The 21,053-nt window shown below is 31.5% G+C and overlaps 1 protein-coding gene and 1 long non-coding RNA gene across 3 annotated transcripts in view; one reads left to right on the top strand and one right to left on the bottom strand.

The window, feature by feature from the left end:
- LOC130891295 (uncharacterized) overlaps nucleotides 1-21,053 on the top strand; it is a 64,025-nt gene that overhangs the window by 8,504 nt on the left and 34,468 nt on the right. The window lies entirely within an intron of this gene.
- Nucleotides 1,638-6,646, bottom strand: LOC130891297 (uncharacterized). The gene is made up of 2 exons (XR_009058876.1): nucleotides 6,330-6,646; nucleotides 1,638-4,593 (listed from the first exon to the last, which is right to left on the bottom strand). It is a non-coding gene; the product is annotated as an uncharacterized LOC130891297 (long non-coding RNA).

Below are 21,053 nucleotides of genomic sequence, written 5' to 3'. Positions count from 1 at the left end.
AATGATTGAATCAATAGAAATATACATAAATGTGGAATCTTGAAATTAATAGTAAAATCTCTAGCGAAACAAAAAATTAATATCATGTCGCAGTATACATCAAATTATCAATGCGAAAGCTGGATCTAGCTGAATTAACTAATTCTTAAACTGGATATTATTCATCTGAAGTTGGATGTGCATTTTTGCACTTTGTACCTTATAGAGTAACACCAAGATATAGTATTAAGTACGAATTCAAATTTCAACAGAAATATATTTTCTATTAATGAGTAATTTGCTTTTTGAATTACTTCTATATCAATAGCTTCTTCTTTAATGTTCTATCAAATCCGATTCTCTTTTTAAGTACCGCCTCAGCTACTCTCAACTATATTCCACAATACATCTCTTTCCCTCTACTTTGCAACGATATGTGCCAACCAACTTCTGATGAGCATTAATAGTAGTTTGTTTTTTTTTCTTACAATAAATACAGTTAAGGCCGCGTAACATGGAGCAAGGCAACAAGCAAAACCATTATTAAAACTGTGTATAGCAGTGGTTTTGAGTTAGTGAGCAATTCTAGCATTTATAAACCTTTTAGTGAGCTACCTAGGAATATTAGGCCAAAGAAAGTGCACAAAATGGAATTTAAACTAGTTTACTACAAACGATCAAAATCAGTTTTAAGTTGTGAAACTAAATCAGAACTCATAGCTTCAGCTCTTCGCATCACTGTATTAGCAGAAAGCTCAACATATTTAATAGCAGACATGATCTCAGCTTTGTTTTTGAAGTTATCAAATTATGTATCTGCAGCTTCTAAAAATACAGTTTTAATAAACCCACCATCTTCTTACGGTTTCCTATGTTGAGCGATGATCTTGGAAATCGGGAATGACGCCTCGGTGGCTGCCTTGTTCTTCTCTAGTGTTCTAAAACAAGTTGACTGTTGTACATTTAGCTGAGATTTTAACTGCATCACCTTCTCTCTTTTCAGTGCTGAATTCAGCGGATAATCTTTTTCAATTCCACTGTGAACTGTCTTCAAATGACACTCAACATTTCCTTTCTTTCCGACAGACACTCACATTACAAAGTAAACACACATATTCATCTTTAACTTGCGTAAAAAAGTAATCGGTGATAGTGATAGGTTTTCGGCTTTTTGCTTGAACTAGCAATAGTAAAAACAAACAAGGAAAGAGCTTTAACGAGTACACGTGTATTAAACACATACTAATCGGCTGCAGCGCTCCCAGACACTAATTGTTGCCAACCCGCTGAGCGTCACCGCGAGCTACCCAAAATTACCTCGCAAGCCACATGTGAACATTATAGCAAAATTTTTTTTTCTAATTGTCGGTCTGATTGATAGCTTCACCTCTTGTCAAGACAAGTTCAATCTTATATTATAATTTTTTTTTGGCTTTTTTGTGAAAACAACGGAACATGCAAGCAAGGATTCAATTTCATATAGGGTTGTTTTTGTTTTAAGCATCATCACAACTTCATATATCATAACAAAGAACTACTGGAATCGACATTGTAGTTATTGACACTTACTTAATTCTTTATCCTAAACTCCCAAGGTATTTTTAATTACTAGATAATATAAATGAGAGGATTCAATATATCTTGAGAAAAACGCGTAATTTGAGTTTTCACATCAGTCTATTATTTATTGTATACATACACTTTACAGGACAAACATGTTTGTCATATATCCCACCTGCGCTCTAATAGTGTCATAAGTCGAAAAACTAGAAAATCTTTTTTATTGTAGCATTGTTGCTAAAAAACTTGTCATGTAAATAGTTACTATTGTAACTATTGTATCTTCGTCAATTTTTCAGTTGATACGAAAAGTGAAAAATGAAGGTTAAATTAATTTCAAATGCTTATCACTCGATACTTTGTTGTTTGACTTATAAGACTCTTTGAGCGGAGATGTCATATGTCAAGCGTCTTTTCACTTTGCTCTGGAATATAAAGAAGCTATGAAATAAGTTATTGTATTCTTTCTTCTCATTCCATTTAATCTTCATTTTAAATGTTGTGTGTTGAGACATAATAAATTGGTTATTTAACTATATTAACAAATTGACATCCTTGAAAGTGAACGGAGCAATCAAAATTTAATTAGTTGCAACATATGAATAAAATCAATTTTATCTTTTTCCTGTCATAAATTATATTTATAACTAGACAATTGAATAATATAATTATTTACCAAGCAACAACTCTAAAATTCCAAGTGTTGAAATTAATTTGAAATTTTAGGTTTGTTTCAACAAGAAATCCCAGATCGTTTGAAAAGTAAGGGTCGTTTTTTTTTACAATTACCCATATTTGAATAGTAATAAAACAAAGAAATATAATATAAATGAAACGGTTTCATTTCCAAAGTTTTTGAAGCATATTCAGCCGTTTTTCGCTAAAAATTATTTCGATGATGATTTCCATGAGTTCAATACATGACCCTAAATAATCCAATGCATCAGACATTAATAATAAGGATTGTTTTGCTTGTGATGAATAAAATGTTAAATTCCGAGTTACGGGCATGGAAAATGCAATAAAAAAGAAGAAGAGTCAGCAGTTATTCTATAGGATACGAGGATAGTCCCAGAAGTACCTAGCCTGACCTAAAGATTTGCTTGAAAAATATCACTGTAGAAAGTACACAATATATACAGCATACGTTTCAATTTTGAAGAAGCCATGTTGTTTATTATTTGTTTGGCAGCCATCAATAGTGAACGTTTTCATTGAAATTGTTGAAAAAATTGGTCATCATTGTGTGATACGATACTTTTATTTGGCATTGGCCCAACAAATATGAAAGATGAACTAGATTCTACTCTGGATGAGACTGCTCCTTTGTTATCAACAATAAAATATTGAGTAGCAGAGTTTAAATGAGGCGACCTGCGAAGACCAGCATCGCAGTGACCAAATGAGGATATGACAACAGAAATGTTGAAGAAAATCCACAAAGCGGTACTGAAATATCATCAATTGAAAGTGTGTAAACTAGCAGACATAATATATTAACATATTAACTAAAAATTTGGACTTGAGAAAGCTGTTCGCAAGATGAGTGCCGCGTTTGCTCACAATGGAACAAAAACAGCGGTGAGAAAATGTTTCCATCGAGTGCTTGGGAATGTTTTACAGAAATAAAGCCCAATTTTTGCACCGTTTAATAACCATGGATGAAACGTGCGCTCATCGCTTCATACCCGAAACAAAAGAACAATCAAAACAATGGACTAAAAAGGGAGAACAGGTTCCAAAGAAGGTAAAGATCGTTCCATTTGCAGGAAGGGTTATGGCGTCGTTTTTTTGGGATGCGCGTGGAATAATTTTCATTGACGACATTGAAAAAGGAAAAAATATCAACGGCGAGTATTGTGCGAATTTAGTTTTTGGGCGAAGAAATCTAGCAGTGCATCAGCTCACACGTACGTTATCGCAATGGCTAAAATTAATGAATCAAAGTTTGAATTGATACCTCATACACCCTATACACTAGATTTCACCCTCTCGGATTATTTTCTGTTCCCAGACTTGAAAAAATGGCTCGGTGGTCAAATATTTTTCAAAAATAAAGAGGTGATGTCATTCGAATAATAATTTTTTTTTTCATATTACGAAACGTTTACTAAGTTCCACTCTCGTTTACAAGTAACGAGAACTTTTGAGACATCAACTTATATTATTAGAAGAATAGAAATAGAGGGTTTTCCCAAAATAATTTGAAGGTACTGATAATTTTTAAGACAAATAGTTTTGGTGTTTGATAAGTCGTGTCGTTGATACATTACAGGGTGTTGAACTTTTTATAGTACGTGAAAATTAATCGAACTATCTTCTGATGTTACTCTCTAATGTTTCCTTGGAATATGGGTAATTACTGTATCAAACTTTAAAATCCATTTATCAACGATGCCTGCGTTTACTAATGATGAAATCGTTCATTAAGCTTTACTTTCAATCACAAGTGAAAAGAACTTTAAAGATATCAACTAATGTTATTAGAATATTAAGAACTGCGAGAAGTTTACAACTGGAAGACCGGATTTTTTAAATTTACAGCGCTCAATAAGTATACGTTACTAAAAAATCCTGCTGAGTTTATTCTAAACTATATCTATAGCACGTTCATACTGGATAATTACTCGCTTTGCTTTGAAAACAAATTCCATTTAGCTACCAATACTATGTCGACCAGTGAATTGTTGAATTGTTTGCTGTGCAGTGTGTGACGATTTATTATAGTAATGCAACTGCAGCTTACGAATATTGACTGACTCAACAAAAACGGGGAATCATTTTGTGATGTACCGGTTTGATGTAACTGTACGTTGATCAAGCATAATTTCTTCGACTAATCCTGTACCACGGAAACAAAACTACGTATATAATTTTCTTGAAAAACCTTGGCTTCTTCTCCATTGTTGAAGTTGGTGAATTTTCCTGAATCTACACAGGTCTCTGCTGGGAAAATCATAAAATTATATGTTTGTTTTATCACCTGTTATTATTTTGTGTGTCCCACAAGATTCGTTGAAGTTCCAATGCTTTGGATGGATGGCTTCAATTAACCTGCAATCAGAGTCACAACAATCTGAGATAGCAACAATACAGTATTGACAATTCTCCAGATTCTTCGCATACTTTAATATTCAGATCATATAATATACTAATTCTGCAGTTATCAATAACAATATCATTAAAATTGATTTTCTATTGAGAATTGGGTTAAATAATTTCATTTTTCGTACGAATAGATTACGTATATCTAGACCACAGATTAATTTTGATAAAAATGTGATGGTTACTGATTATCTGATTATTCTGCTTACGAATATATTATATATAGAGAGAAGGAAATTGTTAAAAGCAAAGAAAATTGAAGAAATGAAATGAAATTTATGATGTCTGTAATAAACTTCTGAATGGTGTTTGTAGAAAATGGTTATTGTTATACAACTATTCGTTTCTTTTAAAACAACCAAACAAAAGAAACTGAGAAACATCTGCATCCGAAAAGTTTTCTGTTAAACTAACATCCGGTTTTAGCACAATGAGCAAAACAATACGTGAGGTCTTCCGTTTTAATGTTATTATCATTCAAACAAAAATTAAAAGAGAAGTAGTAGCACTTTCTCAGTACATTTACAATATCCTTATCTATGTTAAGTATTTGCTTCATCTCTCGCCTAAACTCAGAAGGAAATAACTTGAACTTTGATTTATTACCAACATCAAACGAATATAGACACTAAATAAATATTGTGATTAATGAAACCATATAGTTCTTCCATTAATAAGATATGTCGGCATCTTCATTGGCACCGTATGAATAGCATAGACGGAGATTAAGAAATTAATTTAACTATGATAAAATTTGATGATATCATGCATAAGTAGATCAAGTGCTAATTTTTATTAAAATTTAATACTCGTTACATCACTCAATAAGACGTGTGACTGACACATAGATGGCGCTGCCATTGTCAAATCCATATGACGTTTATGAAGTACCAACTTTCAAAAGACTAAGTGTAAAATTCATCACTGCTTCTTGATGAAAGAAATGCTGTACAAGCTTAGGACTCTGTTTCAGCGAGAAGAACCATTTGTTATTGATTTTTTGAATTTAAACGTGGCCGTACACAAAAAAATCATAAAATCATTAAAAGTCCACAAATTGGTTATATCCAATCGTAAATTGATTTCGATACAATTATGCATGACTATAAGGAATCTTTTTCAAAGTGGATGCGTTTACTCGGGGTCTATCAAAAACAACAACGTGTTCATGATTCATGTTTTCACGTAGTAAATCGGATTTTTTGCGATAATGGATGAAACATAGATCCATCACTTTACTCCGGAATCAAAACGATCATCATCTGAGTGGACTGCAGCCGGTGAACCACGTTCGAAGCGTCCAAAGGAATAACAGTCCGCTGGAAAGGTTATGACTTCAGTACTTTGGGATACCCATGGATTATCCATCGACTATCTCCAAGAGAGACAATAAATAGCGAATACTAAATAGAGTTTGAATGCAAAAATCAAAGAAAAACGGTCTGATATGATGAAAACAAAAACCACAAGAAATTCCGCTCAACTGAAAAGTAAATGCTGAAACTGAAGGTTATTTTAAGGCAAAAGACAAATTCTTCTATACCCACAGTATCGAGTAATTAGAGAAGCGTTTAAATGATTGTATTGCTCTTGAAGGAGATTACATCAAACTATTGATGATCATCAATAGTTTGTAAAAATAAATTATAAAAAAACACGAAAAAAAAAAAAAATTACATACTTACTAGTGTACTATTTAAATAACGTACCAGACCCTTTCGTACAACGTTGCATATTGTTTTATTACAATAATTGGAATATTACAGAATAGCCGCTAATGATATGATGCGAATATTAGAAAGGAGCGGTGCTACACGGACGGTTGCCGCACCGATTAGAGTGTACTATCGGCACCGGTGGTACACAGACGGTTACAGCACCGGTCGGCGTTATACTACTAAGCTATTTTTTTACAATTCCAAATCAAGTTGATGCGTTGCCAACCACAGCCTGACAAAGGTAGAAACGATACGGCTGCACTGGGCGTACGTGCAGTGTGACTGCGGTATAATTAGGTTTATTGTATTGACCAAGGAGCGACCGAACTTAATATTGTAGACAGTGAATAAAATAATAGAAAAGGCCATGCGCGTTACGAAAAACAATTACAATAGTAAGAGAAATTGTCAAATGAAGATGTTTCAATTTAATTTTTAGGCTATCATAAAATTAAATGGTATTAGTTTCTCCAAACCTGATTCATTGTTAACTTGGGACTAAAACAAACTATTTAAACTTCACAATTTTAGAAACATATTCAAAGTAACGATAAATATAGAAAGAAGTAATAACAACTTTATTCTACTACTAAATAATGATTTAATTTGCAGATTAATTTCAAATACCTTTCGAAGTCATCATCAGTGCTAAAATTTTAACATTTTAGAAAACAAGAGAAAATCTATTACGTCATTTTAGCAGTAGACATGACTACAAAAGGTAGTCGAAGCTAATCTGCAAATGAAATTTAATTTCTTCAAATAAGATATTAGTTTTTCTTTGGTTTCCCTTAAGACTCTAAAACAACGAGCATTGTAATAAAACAGTTCATTACAATTTCTTTATTGTTGTGTTCATTTTCACAATATTTTATACACTTCGCTGGTTGTTCCTTACATTGCGGGCAAACTGTTATCCCACGCCTGATATCCCTTGAACATTCCATAGTTCCTTTGCATTTAGAGACATTCTGCCATTTTAATAAGACGTTTGTAGTCTTCACCATGAATTTTAAAAACTCAATTTCCCATTGTTGGTGGATATACCAAGCATTGACGATTGACAATCCATATAACAATTTAATAATAAATTTTTTGTACCACTCAATAGTTTTTTCGAATACGTGATGATTGGGTACACCAAAGATTGTGTATAGCTGAAATCTAGCGAAGATGGCGTACAGCTCGCCAGGATAATGTTTGACGAGGGACAAACAAGGCAGCGGAATGTGACCAGACGAAGAAATCCTAACTCTTATCTTAACCTTACATAACCTATTTTTTCCCCAACACATGTGGTCTATATAATTTATTTATATATTTATTTTAATATAATTTTTAAATATTGTAACTGCTGTATTAGTTAATTTAGTAAATAATACAGTAAGTGAATTCTATGTAATTAGTAAGAATTGATTTGTTGTATAAGTCGAATATTTCAAGTCAACAGCTAGGTTTGGTACTTGGAGTGTGCGCTGTCTCATCCTCGTAAAACATCCCTCTGGCGGGCTCTTTCGTTGTGCGCAATCTTCGCTACATCGAAAGATCAACTCTTTTCTTGGCAGTTATTATCAAATACAATACTGGGCTTTCATTTGCCGTTTTGCTGTTTTTAGCTTCTGAAGGTTAATGCTTTCCATTCACTCTAACAGTGCCATAAATATATGTTTCCTTGTCTAGTAGATCATTAGTTATTTGGACACAAGTATAATAGTTCCCTCTAAACAAAATTCGCCCTTCCTGAGACGAATCACCTGCCAATGTGCATTCCTTATAAAATGACTGTTTTTCCAGGGTAGAATTTTGAAATTATGGATGTAAACAACTGTGAAATATTTGTGCATTAATGATAACTCATATGGTGTTTCAATCGAAACCAAAACAGCTATAGATGTCCGTGGAAATTGTTGACGGAAAACTGAATAAAAAAATTGTGCGATGTTTGTCAACGTATTCGAATAAATCATTTCATCATGTTAATCAGCAGCCTGCTCTTCAATTTTTTTAGCAAAAAATATTAAAAATAATGTTATAAAATAGTAAGCTCTATAATAATTTTTCTTACAAAAACAATATTGTCTACCAGGCCGTGTTAAATCAAAATTACAAAAATAATAATCTTCACGTATATTATTAAATAAACAAATCGTGACTATTGTTTTTAGGATGGTTATTTAATAGAATACATGTACGATGACGGAATATAATGATTTTATTCAATTGCTACCAGAGCTGGACTCAATCGTGCTCAATATCCACTTATATTTTCAAGAAACATGAATATTACTATTAATCAAAAGACAATTCCATTCTTCAGTTCGACAATATCGACAAAAGGTCGATTTACATCACGCTCTTCAGAGGGGTTGTAATTCAATATTCGTAGAGGCATTAGCCAGGAAAGTAGTTGTTTTCCCCTTTGAAGAATGGCGGAATACATTTTCGAAATATTGATTTTCGAAATAATTTCAGAGGTGTATAGTAGAGTATAGTGCGGGGCACAGATAATTCAGAATAAATTAGATTTCAAATTAAAAAAAAACTTTAATACGTACTTTTTCATACTGTTTTTGGTATATTATTCAAATAAGCTTCTGATTATACATGTCAATATATCTACTTAAGTTCTTGCTCGACTTGTTTTTATGAAACATAAATCATTCAAAATCACATTCAAATCCGAAGTCCTACTCTGATATATTTATATATAAAAATTATGTAAGATGATGTGCTAGTCCAAAAATATGTACGATTCATCTGCAACAACGACTAATTATAAAAAGTTAAACAACACCTAGCAATAAATAACAATTTCATAATTATTTTATACAGTAACAATGAAAACGAAACTATTAATTTGTAGAAAGTTTATATTGAGAAGAGAATACGTCTCGACTTTATTAATATAATTATTGACAATAGAGGTGAAAAGTTCATAGATTAGATTCGATTCGGGCAGGAAAGAAATAAAAAAAATGTATAAATAGATAAAAATGTAAATGTAACATGTATATCAAGGATTATGGTTATCAACTTCCTCGATTTCTAACGTGGAATTTTACGCATAATTACCCATAAAAAATATATTTTTCTCACTATAAATTATTTTATTCACAACTATAACATAATCTATACATTACTCGAGCAATATTGACAACTCCCTCAAGTTTCACAGCCATGATATTCTTATTGTCCAATATCTCACTTTGACTCTATCTTTTCCTACATCCTAATCAATCTCTGGAATTGGTATCGTTTTCCCCTTATTACATGACCGAAGTGTTCTAATTTGCGGGCTTTTATTGTAGTCAATAATTCTCTTTGTGTTACGTAAAACTTCTTCATTTGCGATTTTATCTGTCCATGATATTCGTAGTATTCTTCTCAATATCCACATTTCCTGTTTTATCATTATTGTTCCGAACAGAAAGAAAGGGTATATGTAGTATTTGACCATTTTCTTTTTCAATTCGTTAGTCAAGCTTTTACATCGAAAGAAGTTTTTCATTTCATAAAATGTACTACGAGCAATTTCAATTCTTACTTTTATCTCGTCAGTACTGCCATTTCTCAAATTAATCCTAGTCCCTAGATATTTGCATTTTTGTATTTTTTCAATGTGGTTATTTCCAATATGAAACTGTGCATTCTGATCTGGCATTTTCGAGAAATGCATGTATTTAGTTTTATTCAAATTCATTTGTAGCCTGGCTGACTACCTTTTCTGTAATTCTTTGAAGGTCTTTTATATTCTCCGATATTAAGACAGTGTCGTCCGCATATCTTACGTTGGTAACTGGGATTTCATTTACTCGAATCCTCGCTTCCTTTTCTGCCAGTGCTTCCTGGATAATTACTTTCGAATACTCGTATTTATTAAAAAGTATTGGTGATAATCTGCAACGTCTGGCCAATATACCTGTCAACAAAACTGAGACATCTACATATTTTACCGGGTTGGCGAAGTTGACAGACACCATACAAATATGTTTCTAAAAAAAGGTGCAAATCTACCTTAGTTGACGGATACTACATCGACATCAACATAAATAACAATTTATAACGATAAAGGAAAATTGTGTAGTAATTTAATGTGCCATTCACAGTTTTTACCATATAACTTGTGTACCTACTACGGGAGGTACCCCTTATAATATGACGGATACAGAAAATCCTGCTATAGTAATATTTCTATTAATTACCATGTTGGCAAAAAACAATAATATATTGTGTTTATTTCCTGATAGTTGTAGACAAAGTATAGTATTCTTTTCGCTATTACTCATTCTAATGGAAAAATTATCCTCGTGGCTAATAGCCATTTTTACTGCTTGCTGAATAATATACTTACTGGCTTTTTACGTTCAGAACCAATACTGGCTACTTGGATGCTTATTATACATCTAGTGATGTGACTAAATCATGTAATTGGGTATTAGTAACAAGGTAGGTACCTACTACAAAAGTCGCAACACAAGCACTATAAGAAAAATTGATAATGTTAGCAACTACTCACAAACAATAAGCCTAAGAAAAGATTTCATTATTTAGAAATAACAATAGAAAGGTAAGGTAAGAAAAAGCACAGAATTTAAGCTCGAACAGGGCAATGAAATAAGATCTCAAGCATAATATCAATTTTTAATTGAAAATATACTTTTCAATGTAAGAAGAAAATAAATCTTTAATTATTTCGATGGATGTGGATGACTAGACTCACTCGGGTCGTTTTGAATTCACTGGTAAATTAGGTCAAGGGGTAGGTTAATTTTCAGTTCAGAAAATTGGTTGCTTGGTTTTATGATGTGTTAAGAATTTGTCATGTACTTTACAATGCTTAGTTTTAGTTCAAATTTCTATCATTGTTTTTGACCTTTTCAAATTTTACTGTATTTATATGATTTTATACATTTCTGAAAGTATAAATTTACGTATAACGTACCTATCTGACATCTATATGCTTCAATTCTCCTTAAATAATTGAAATCTTTTTATAATATCCAATTCAGTCCTTTTGGTTTTAAAATAGAAATCTGAAAAAAAGTTTACATGTACTAAGTTGGACTTTCTGGAACCATTGGAGATATACTGACCACACTGTTTACACTACCACACAGTGTGTTTAGTGGGAATTTAGAGGTACAAATATAGCATTTCAAATATCTCTGGCCTAATTTATCACGCCAAAAAGTTGTCTATCTGCTATCAGGCCGAATTTACTACCATCCAATTATTTTAAGTTTCACTTGATGTTAGTAATTTCCCATATTTCAAATTTTAATTACTCCTAGTTGTATTTCTTATTTTTGCACATCTGCTAAATACGAAAATATTTTAGTAAACATTATTCTAAAGGTATCTGTCAAAATGGTAAGATTGAGAAGGTAATAAATACATTTTCAATAATTATAGCTACAGCAGCGGCAATAAAACCTGACCAAACGATTTCACGATATATTGAACCTATGACATAGATTCCTCAGCGTCGTAACGCGTTTTAGAATGTGATCATTTTTTTTACAAATATTTTCACCAGTTTGCTTATAATATTAACCCAATTCCAAAGATCTTGTTTCATTCATTTATGAACTTATACTTATTGGTTAAAAAATTGTGTCAAAATTGTTTGTGAAGTAACCCAATTAAAAATATTACGGATGATAAACGGAGCAAAGAAAATAAATGAAGTAGAAACGTGATTGAGATTCTATGAAAAAATTAATAACTTTTTTATCAATATGAATTGAAAAAATGAGTAAATAATCTTTGAAGATGATATTTAAGAATTGTGCAATGTGCCAATAAGAAAATATATAAAAAATCAGTGATTACGATGTGTAATAATAATACGATTAATTAGTTTATTAAAAAGTTAATGAAAAAATCTGGCACTATTATTGGTTACTAATGAATTCATCGCAACGTTGATTCTCTGACAAGAAGCATATTTGGGGGCTTCTTTCAGAATGGCTTCCTCTTCGACTTTCTTGATGATAGTAATGGTGTCAGAACATCACCTTCTTAGCAAATTTAGCCAGTCACATGTAGCTAGACCTGGTAAAAACTCTGTTTGAATTAAGCTCTCACAAAATAATTACTATAACTTTGAATTTTGATTTTGATCGAAGACCCTTATTAGGGAGAGAAGAGTCATTGCTCTTCAATTGAGAACTGAGACGTTTTGTTTCGCCTGTGGAGCTAAACATTATCTTTTGTGTCAATAGTTAAAAGTCTCAAAGCAAATATGTTACTCACAAATTTATTTGCAAATGATCTGTTGAAATAATTTGCAACCGACCAACACAAAATTTAAAAATCTAAGCTCTAGAACAGTCAAATGCTTGAACGAACAGGTTTGTTCATTGTTTGCATCTTTTCATCGGGTCAAGGGAGGGACATTCCGTTCTTTCCTCGTCTTCGACTGACTTGTTCCAGCTTTTAATCATATCATTGGTAAATGGTAATCAAATCTATTACAGTAACAACATAGACAGATTTTTAGAAATACGAGTTGTAAGCATTATTTGCACGTTTTTCAACTAACTACATTTAATGTTGATTCCTTGTTGAAGATCTATGAAGACAGATACTCATCAAAGCGGCTATATAAACTGATATATCGGGAAGGGTTCGATATTTCTCACTACTTGTTTAAACCCATGAGGGTACGAAACAAAAAGTTCGATAGTTACAATAGTTATTACAACATATTACTGCTCTAAAAATTCAGACACCGTATGTTTGATAACGTCTTGGGTTTCTCTAAATACTTATAATTTATTTATAAATTTGCAGAGAAATGAATTTGCGTGACTAGCAAAATCGAAATATGATTATTTGTCCAAGTTTTATTAAAATATTATCTTTGAATATTAGTTTTTCCCTATTTCTGTGTCGAACTATCGATTCGAACGAGTTTAGGACCTTTTTGTATTAGAAATTTAGTTACTAGGATAGTAAGTAACCGTTTTGTATGTTTGTATTGTATTTTTGTAAGTTACTAACTATATAGTAGAACTTCAATAGAAATAGAAATTTTTCATATCAATTCAAGGTCAGACTTCGGCAATATAATATCGTAAAGGGTATACAGTAGATTATAACGTAATGCTTGAGCTGACACAGTAGTTTAAAACAGTTATTGTAACAATTTTTTGTTTATCCAAAAACATAAATTATTTTGAATTGTCGCTCTATATTTTCTGAGAAAAACGCGATTTTTGTAATTTTATTTAATGTTTTTGTTGACTTATTTTTAGAAATCATAAATAAAAAATCCAATCAATTGCAGACTTTTTTATGACATACTAGGATGTCCTTCTAGTCGATAAGTTTGACGTTTTCGATAAACATATAAAATTATTGTCGTGAGCTATTTATATAAGATCATAGAATGAATCTAATGGGACATTTCGATTTTTGAAATAAGAGGTTTTTAATGTTATATTAATTATGACATTGACATACATAAAACTTCTGATGACTTGAGAAACTACCTATCTTAAGCAATTGCTGATGAATTTTGTTTCAAAAAAATTATAATTGGTGAATGAGGATGAAGTGATTAGGAAAGAAAACGTTATATTATTGACTATTTTAAAGAGGAAGTCATAAAATATTTGATGAAATCACTTTGGTGGTGTTAAAAAGAATGAATATAGAAGAAGAATGTGTGCTTAACACATAAATGTTGTTTGTAGTTTTAATTTGTTCCTATAATGAATAGTACTAATTTTTGAACAACTGTTTCCTTGTAAAAAAACGAATTTTCGGAAATATGAACAACTAATTCTGTTTTTGGAAAAAGGTAGTTAACAACTTCTCTTCTGTTTTATATGTGTAAAAATATATGTTAAATTCAATAAGTTGTCATAAATAATCAATCATTAATTATATTTGACACTATATCTATACACTAAACATAATAATTGAATTAGCTCGTCCAAAATTCATGTCCTAATAACTCGATAATTAAATGAGCAATCATAATTAGCAATTAACCTTGATTTTTCATCATATTCTGTAGACGTAGAGTATCGATTTAACTTAAATTAAAAATTAGATATTTCATCTCGTTTCTACTTAATATAAATTGATACTCTTTTCACGGTCAGTTTTGCCATTCTTTTGAGAGAGATTTTGACAAGAATTACCTTCTTTTTTTCTTCGTTATTTTGCCTTTCAGCTTCGTCGCTCTTCTGGCCGTTTATAAATTGAACGGTAAGATAAAAGTCTATCAACCAAGTATTCTGTTTACATGTAAGTAATGCCATAAATTTTACATTACTCTCTGCCACAGAATTTGATGCAAATTCGCCAGCTGGTAATGGCTTATTAGATTAGGAGTGAAAGTTAAAACAAATCTATACATTGTTTTAAGTTTAGCTAGTTAAAAATTTTACAAAAAGTATTTCAATATAATCTCTGTTTAAAAGTATATTTTCAAGCATTTATATATTTCACACATCAAAGTTTACGAGAGATACTATATTATAGACCAGCCCCATTATATTTAGAAGTTGATTTCTAAGGATGCACAAATTTATATATTTACAATGCAGTTAATTTTGGATAGAAAAATTAGAAGCATCAAAGATATTTAAATCTAAGAGTTTGCGATCAGAAATTTCTGGTCGAAAATCCTTTCTCATTTCTTGTAATGTCTGTATTCTCTTGAATTATTGCCCTTATAAATATTTAAATCTCTTTTCTTCTTTGTAAAATGTTCCTTATTACCGCTTATTTCGAGAAAGGATTCACCTCTTTCCGTGTTAAAATATAAAATATACAAAACACCAACACGCAACGAAACTTCGAAAACAGTAATTTTAACACCACCCTATAAGTATTTTAATATGAGACTGCATCATGCCGAAAAGATTGTACAGGAAAGGCAAGCAAGGAAACAACTGCTGAATCAAATGTAAATGGTGTCACTTCATATTTTGGAGGATAATGAAAAGAGAAGGATAAGTATTTTTACAAACGCCCTGGCCTTCATTTGACAATAGGCTGATAGACTATGTTCTGCGCCAACTGTTCCTAAATTCATTCTTTTCTCAGTCCACGTACTTTACGAATAGAGTATAGTACCTATTCTTCTTATCGCTTGTCAAGTCGACATCAAATATACACTTCGAGCCTATAATTACTGGGGTAAATTTTAATTACAAAAAATGAATGCAAATAGAATGTACACACCATATTATAAGATAATTAGTTGGTATTAGAAGATAATAAATTGAGGAAGTTGGTTAATAAGGCTTTAAGGCTTTAATGACCGTCCAGTAGTTTCTCCGGTCGGGTAGTTGTCACGAAATATAATACAATACTGGAAGAAAAAACTATTTATAGGTATGATGCACTTATTGAACAACAAATCACGAGTTCCATTCGATAATTAGTATATACATGTTGTTTTTGAGTGAAAGAAAAATTTACAAGAACAATTTACAGGTTTTTATGCAAGAGAAACTCTGCAGACGTCACTATACCAAAATAAAAGTCATGTCATGATAAATTTATCAGCTCTGCCTTTCTTTCTATACAACTGATGATATACCAATTGGAAACAAGGCTTCACAATAAATTTAGGATCATCAAATTATGCAAACTTATATGTGAGGTAGATAGGTTCCAAGACAAACTTAATGTCTCTTTAAAGATGAAGATGAAAGTATGTGTTGTATAAAAAAACAATTGGAGACGATAATGATAATCAATATTTTGGTTACTATACCGATTAGCGAAATATATACAAGGTCTGGCTATTAAATAACGAGACTTATTACAAAAAAGGGTTTTATTATAAAAATTTGTTTGGTGAGGGCGTTTAAGAGCTCTGCCGTTTTCTGCTTTACCGCTTTCATCGACCCAAGTCCCTTTCAAAGCAGATTTTATAACAAAAAAAGTCACACGGTGCCAAATCTGGTGAGTACAGCGGGTGTTCGAGCACAGATAGCGCGTTATGGGCAGGTGCGTTGTCCTGGTACAAAATACTCGAGTTGTTCTTCTACAACTTGGGCCGTTTTTTACGAACTGGTTCTCGCAGTGTTGCCAAAACTGACAAATAGTGAGTCTGCTTGTCAGTCTGACTCTCTGGAACCCATTCGGTCATCACAATACCGTTAATGTCGAAAAAAACGATCAACATTGCCTTGAATTTTGATTTACTCTCTCGACCCTCACTAAAGCACTTACACTTATTTAATAGCCAGACCTCTTATATATTGTGTCAATTAACAAAAGATAAACAGGAGGTGATGAGTGCTGAGGACTCATAGATCTGTTGCTTTCTATCATTTCAAACTTTAAAAGCGTTGCAATAATAAAAATAAAACTAATAATACACATAAAAATAGCATGTTATGGAAAAATGATTTTAAAAATATCATAATTCATTGTATAGCGATATAAAGCGAATTACAACACGTAGTTGAAAAAATAGCTGTGTTTGTAAGCATGAAATATATTTTAGCTGACGATATGAAACTTTTCGAATATTTGCATTCATAATCAGGGTGATCAGCTGTCGCTAAAAGAGACTTTAGAAAGTAATTATTACCAGCTGTCGCTTTTGAATAATTCTTGACCTTATATATGATAACTTAAACTCGCTATTAATGTCGATTAATTTTATCAATGAAAAAGTTTTTTTTACAACTTGCTTTTATTAGTTTCACCTGTACGTTTTTTTGCTTGTATGTAGCTGTACACAACCTTAACATGAAACGTATTTCTTGCCTTGGCCGTTTCTATAACAAAGGTATCATCACCCAATAATAATTATATAATATATAAATACTTGTTGGCATGAACTAACATTCTAAAAATTTATAAAGGTGTTCCTTTCTTTGTTTTCTCTGCTTAAATTATATAAGATTTTCTATCATTTTGGTCGATTGGAATTTGTTTTTTCCTTCACATACATTTTGAACATTCAAATAAAACATTAAAAAGTAATGAATTGGGTTTTTTAGCGCGTTTCAATTCTCAATTGTCTAGCTGTTGATCTGGATATAATATTCACGACAAAGTTTGAAACGATTAAAAAAATTTCCATAGACTACTAGTCCCAGAGCTGGCTACAAAAAACAGGGTCGATAAGGTGCGCGCCATTTCAGCTTGTAAACTGGCGGCCCCAACTTAGTACATCACCAAACGCCACTTCTTAAGGTCAGCACAGGTCGAATATGAAAATGCTAGCCGGTTTTCCCGAATAAAAAAATTGACCGAAAAACCTCATAACGGGCACGCGAGAAACTTTTTGTAATGTGGGGTTTAAACCTCAAATAAGAGCGGTGTAATAGCGCAAGAAGTTTTGCAGGCCGGAAAACCCTCGTGATAGAAAGTGCCGGAAAACTCATCTGAAACTCATCTTACTTGAGAACCCAAAAACCTAATAAAAAAGTTTCGCGCGCGCACGTTACGAGGTTTTTCAGACGAGCTTTCCGGCACTTACGATCAATTCTTAGGAAGGTTTTCCGGCCTTAAGAAACTCACCGAGAAACACTACCGTTTCCGTACACAGCCATTTCGAGCTTATTGAGAACATGGGGGAAGAAAGGATTAATAGAAAGGGAAGTCCTAAGCCATGAATAATTGTCAGTAATCGAAAAAATCATTGGGAGTGTTTCTGGACTGGAAATCAAAACACCCTACGCTTTTATAATAATGACATCAATTTTCTCATCAGTAATCTTATTTTTATGCAATATATTACTTTTCAGTTAAATTATTGCTCAAAACATGATTTTTATTTTTTTCAAACTATATTTTAATAAAGCTACTTAAACATTGATAAATAAATATTATCGAAATATTTTATTTCGAAATATCTGATTTAAAGAAACCGTCTTGGTTCAAAGGAACGTCACCCCAAGGTTATACGTCGAAACCCTAGTGCAATGACATATTTTTATGGGAAAGTGATATTATGTAAGAGTCAATTAATTATTGTGGTCTGTCGATAAAAAATATGGAGTGATTAAAATCAAATACTGAAAAAACTTTTCGACGTGTTTTAATAATTGGAACTTTGGTTCATCGGTATGTAGTTTTTGAATTTTCAATTTTTGTTGTAGCAATTCGAAAATTTGTATGTGATGGAATTATGAAGGAAAAATATGACTTTATCTGTTTAACCAATTTCCCTCTTTATAGCCTTAGTGTTCTATTCTGTAAAAATTCAAAGTAGCTCAATTTTCGGTGGGTTGCGAGGGGCACACGTGCATCTAGCGCACACTACCTGTGTCGAATCCGAAAAAATTTTGATCCGCCGAAGTGAGTCCTAGAGATGGGCAAAGATAAAACGAGAATCCATCAGCACAATCTAAGATTTGCCAAAATGAGCAAATGTTCAATATTATATAAAACATTGGAAAAAAATTGATTGAAAAAATTATTTTTTCTAAGTATGAGAGCATTTTAGGTATTAGGTTCAAAATAATTAAAAAATTGTGCATTTTGAATTTTCCACACAAAAATCTTTTAATTTAAGAATGGTTAGGTTAGGTTGGGTTAGGTTAGGTTAGGTTAGGAGACTATGACTATAATCGCATTGATGAGAAAGTATTAACTCTTTGTTACTCTGTTGTTAACTCTTTTATAATTTTTCTTCTTATGTTTACTGTAATAAACATTTCAAGCTAAATACAGGGGTTGAAGATACCGTCTTTAAAGATGCAAATGTGCGCTCGATGCATCCCACGCATTCCAATTTTCTTAGTTTCTATAGTAAGACGATTAATATGTTCATAAAATTATTTGTTCGCTAATCATAATAATGGTTAGGTATTTTTACAATTTGTATAATCGATTTTAAGTTAAATTTCGTTACTGCACCAGTTATATACAGTAGCATTATATGGTTGAAATAATTTCATATATACAGTACACTGTACACTGGTGTTTAGATTAATTTTTTTTTGCGGGCCACGGAAAGTATAAAATGATGTTAAATCCAGACATTTTCATGATCATGAAATGAGTATTGGATCTTTGTAGTTGGCCACATGAATGTTCTTAAACTTCCAATACTATTTAAGCGTTTTTAAGAATTCCGCTCTGTTACCAAATTATTCCCTCCGATTCTTAAGTAGGAAACAGTTGCTCCAAATACTGAGCTACCTCGAGCGGTATCTTTTCTACATAATTATGTTTCTTATGTTGATGTGTAGTCAACAATTCTACAATTAATAATATCTTACTATACGTCTACAGACTAACTTTCGGTTTTTTTCTTGAGGTTCTACTTTGGATTCCATGAGCTGATGAAAATTGCTATGACCTATAATGGTTCTATGTCCTACCTCTAACACATAGTCCAAATTTTTATGAAGTTGTGCAAGTGGATTCAAATGAAATAAAGTAGAAACTTCCATGTTCAATTATCGTAATACTACTAAATAAAGGAATATATCAAGATTTGATTTTCATTCCAGGCCTTTTTCACTTGTTCTTATTATTTTTTACTTAAATTACAGAACAAAAGTAATTTCCATTTCACAATATATAGTTATTGAGCTTGTCATCTGGTTCATGAAAATTGAAACTCGATACTAATCCTAATAAAAGATAGAACCTTAATTGATTTCTAACAAATTTTTTGTAAACCATTTTTTGGATGTCTATTTGTTAAAATTTATAGTGAAACCCTAATCAACCTTATATTAATTATAAGATACTTCATTTCTGAAACATATTTCGTTCAAGATACAAACTTACTGTTACTTTTTTATTTTTTCAAAAATTTATTTTATACTATTCTGAGAAATTGTCGTTTAATCTGTTTTTATACCTTAGATCCAGCCTTATTTCCTCCATAAACACAAATCATATATAATTCAACATAACTATCTATAGGCATCAAATAACCCGTTTTCCAAACCTGATTGTATCGATGTTGATGATTACGTAAACTATCAAGAATCTTTGCGTATCGTGCTATTCCACCAGCATATTTTCATTACATAATTCACTTTGATGGGATATTTACGAAGCGATAGGATATTTTTTAAAAGTAAATAAATATGTTTGTATTTTATTATTCAATTGGGTGAAACAAGGAAATGTTTGTATCGATCCAATATGGTTCTAATGATGCATCAACAAACGATAAATTATCAGGAATATGTTTTTTCTACATTCCTCAGTAATATCTCAGTAGGTAGTTGATTCGCTTATATATTTCTCACAAATCATTGCAGGTAGATGTGATAATGTGATAAAGCAGATTGACTGAAACCTTTAACACTTTGTGTGGCAAATTATTATACAGGACGTGTCAAAAGAATAATCAGATTTTATTGGTTTATATTTTCAAAATTAATTATCATATGGAGATGAAGTTATTTTTATATTAATTAGATACCATCTACATGAGCTCAAAGTGGCACCACTTATCTTTAGCCGATACACAAATTCGTTACAAACATTAGGTCAATGTTTTTCAACCTTTTTTGTGTCATGCCACATTCAAGCCCTTCTAAAATTGTTATGCTCCATTATGTTAAATAGACATAATTTTTAATATTAAAAAATTGAATTTTTCTATTAAGAACCTTTATTGATACGTTTTGTGAGGAAATCATTGGGAAATTGTTAACGAAACACAGTAAGAAAATTTTCAAAACATATAATGAAAAACTAAAATGCAAATTCGAAATAATATTTTTTCTATAATAATTCATT

Source organism: Diorhabda carinulata, chromosome 3 (genome assembly GCF_026250575.1).
Source record: "Diorhabda carinulata isolate Delta chromosome 3, icDioCari1.1, whole genome shotgun sequence".
Taxonomy (NCBI): domain Eukaryota; kingdom Metazoa; phylum Arthropoda; class Insecta; order Coleoptera; family Chrysomelidae; genus Diorhabda; species Diorhabda carinulata.
This window is presented reverse-complemented; position numbering and strand designations above follow the sequence as displayed.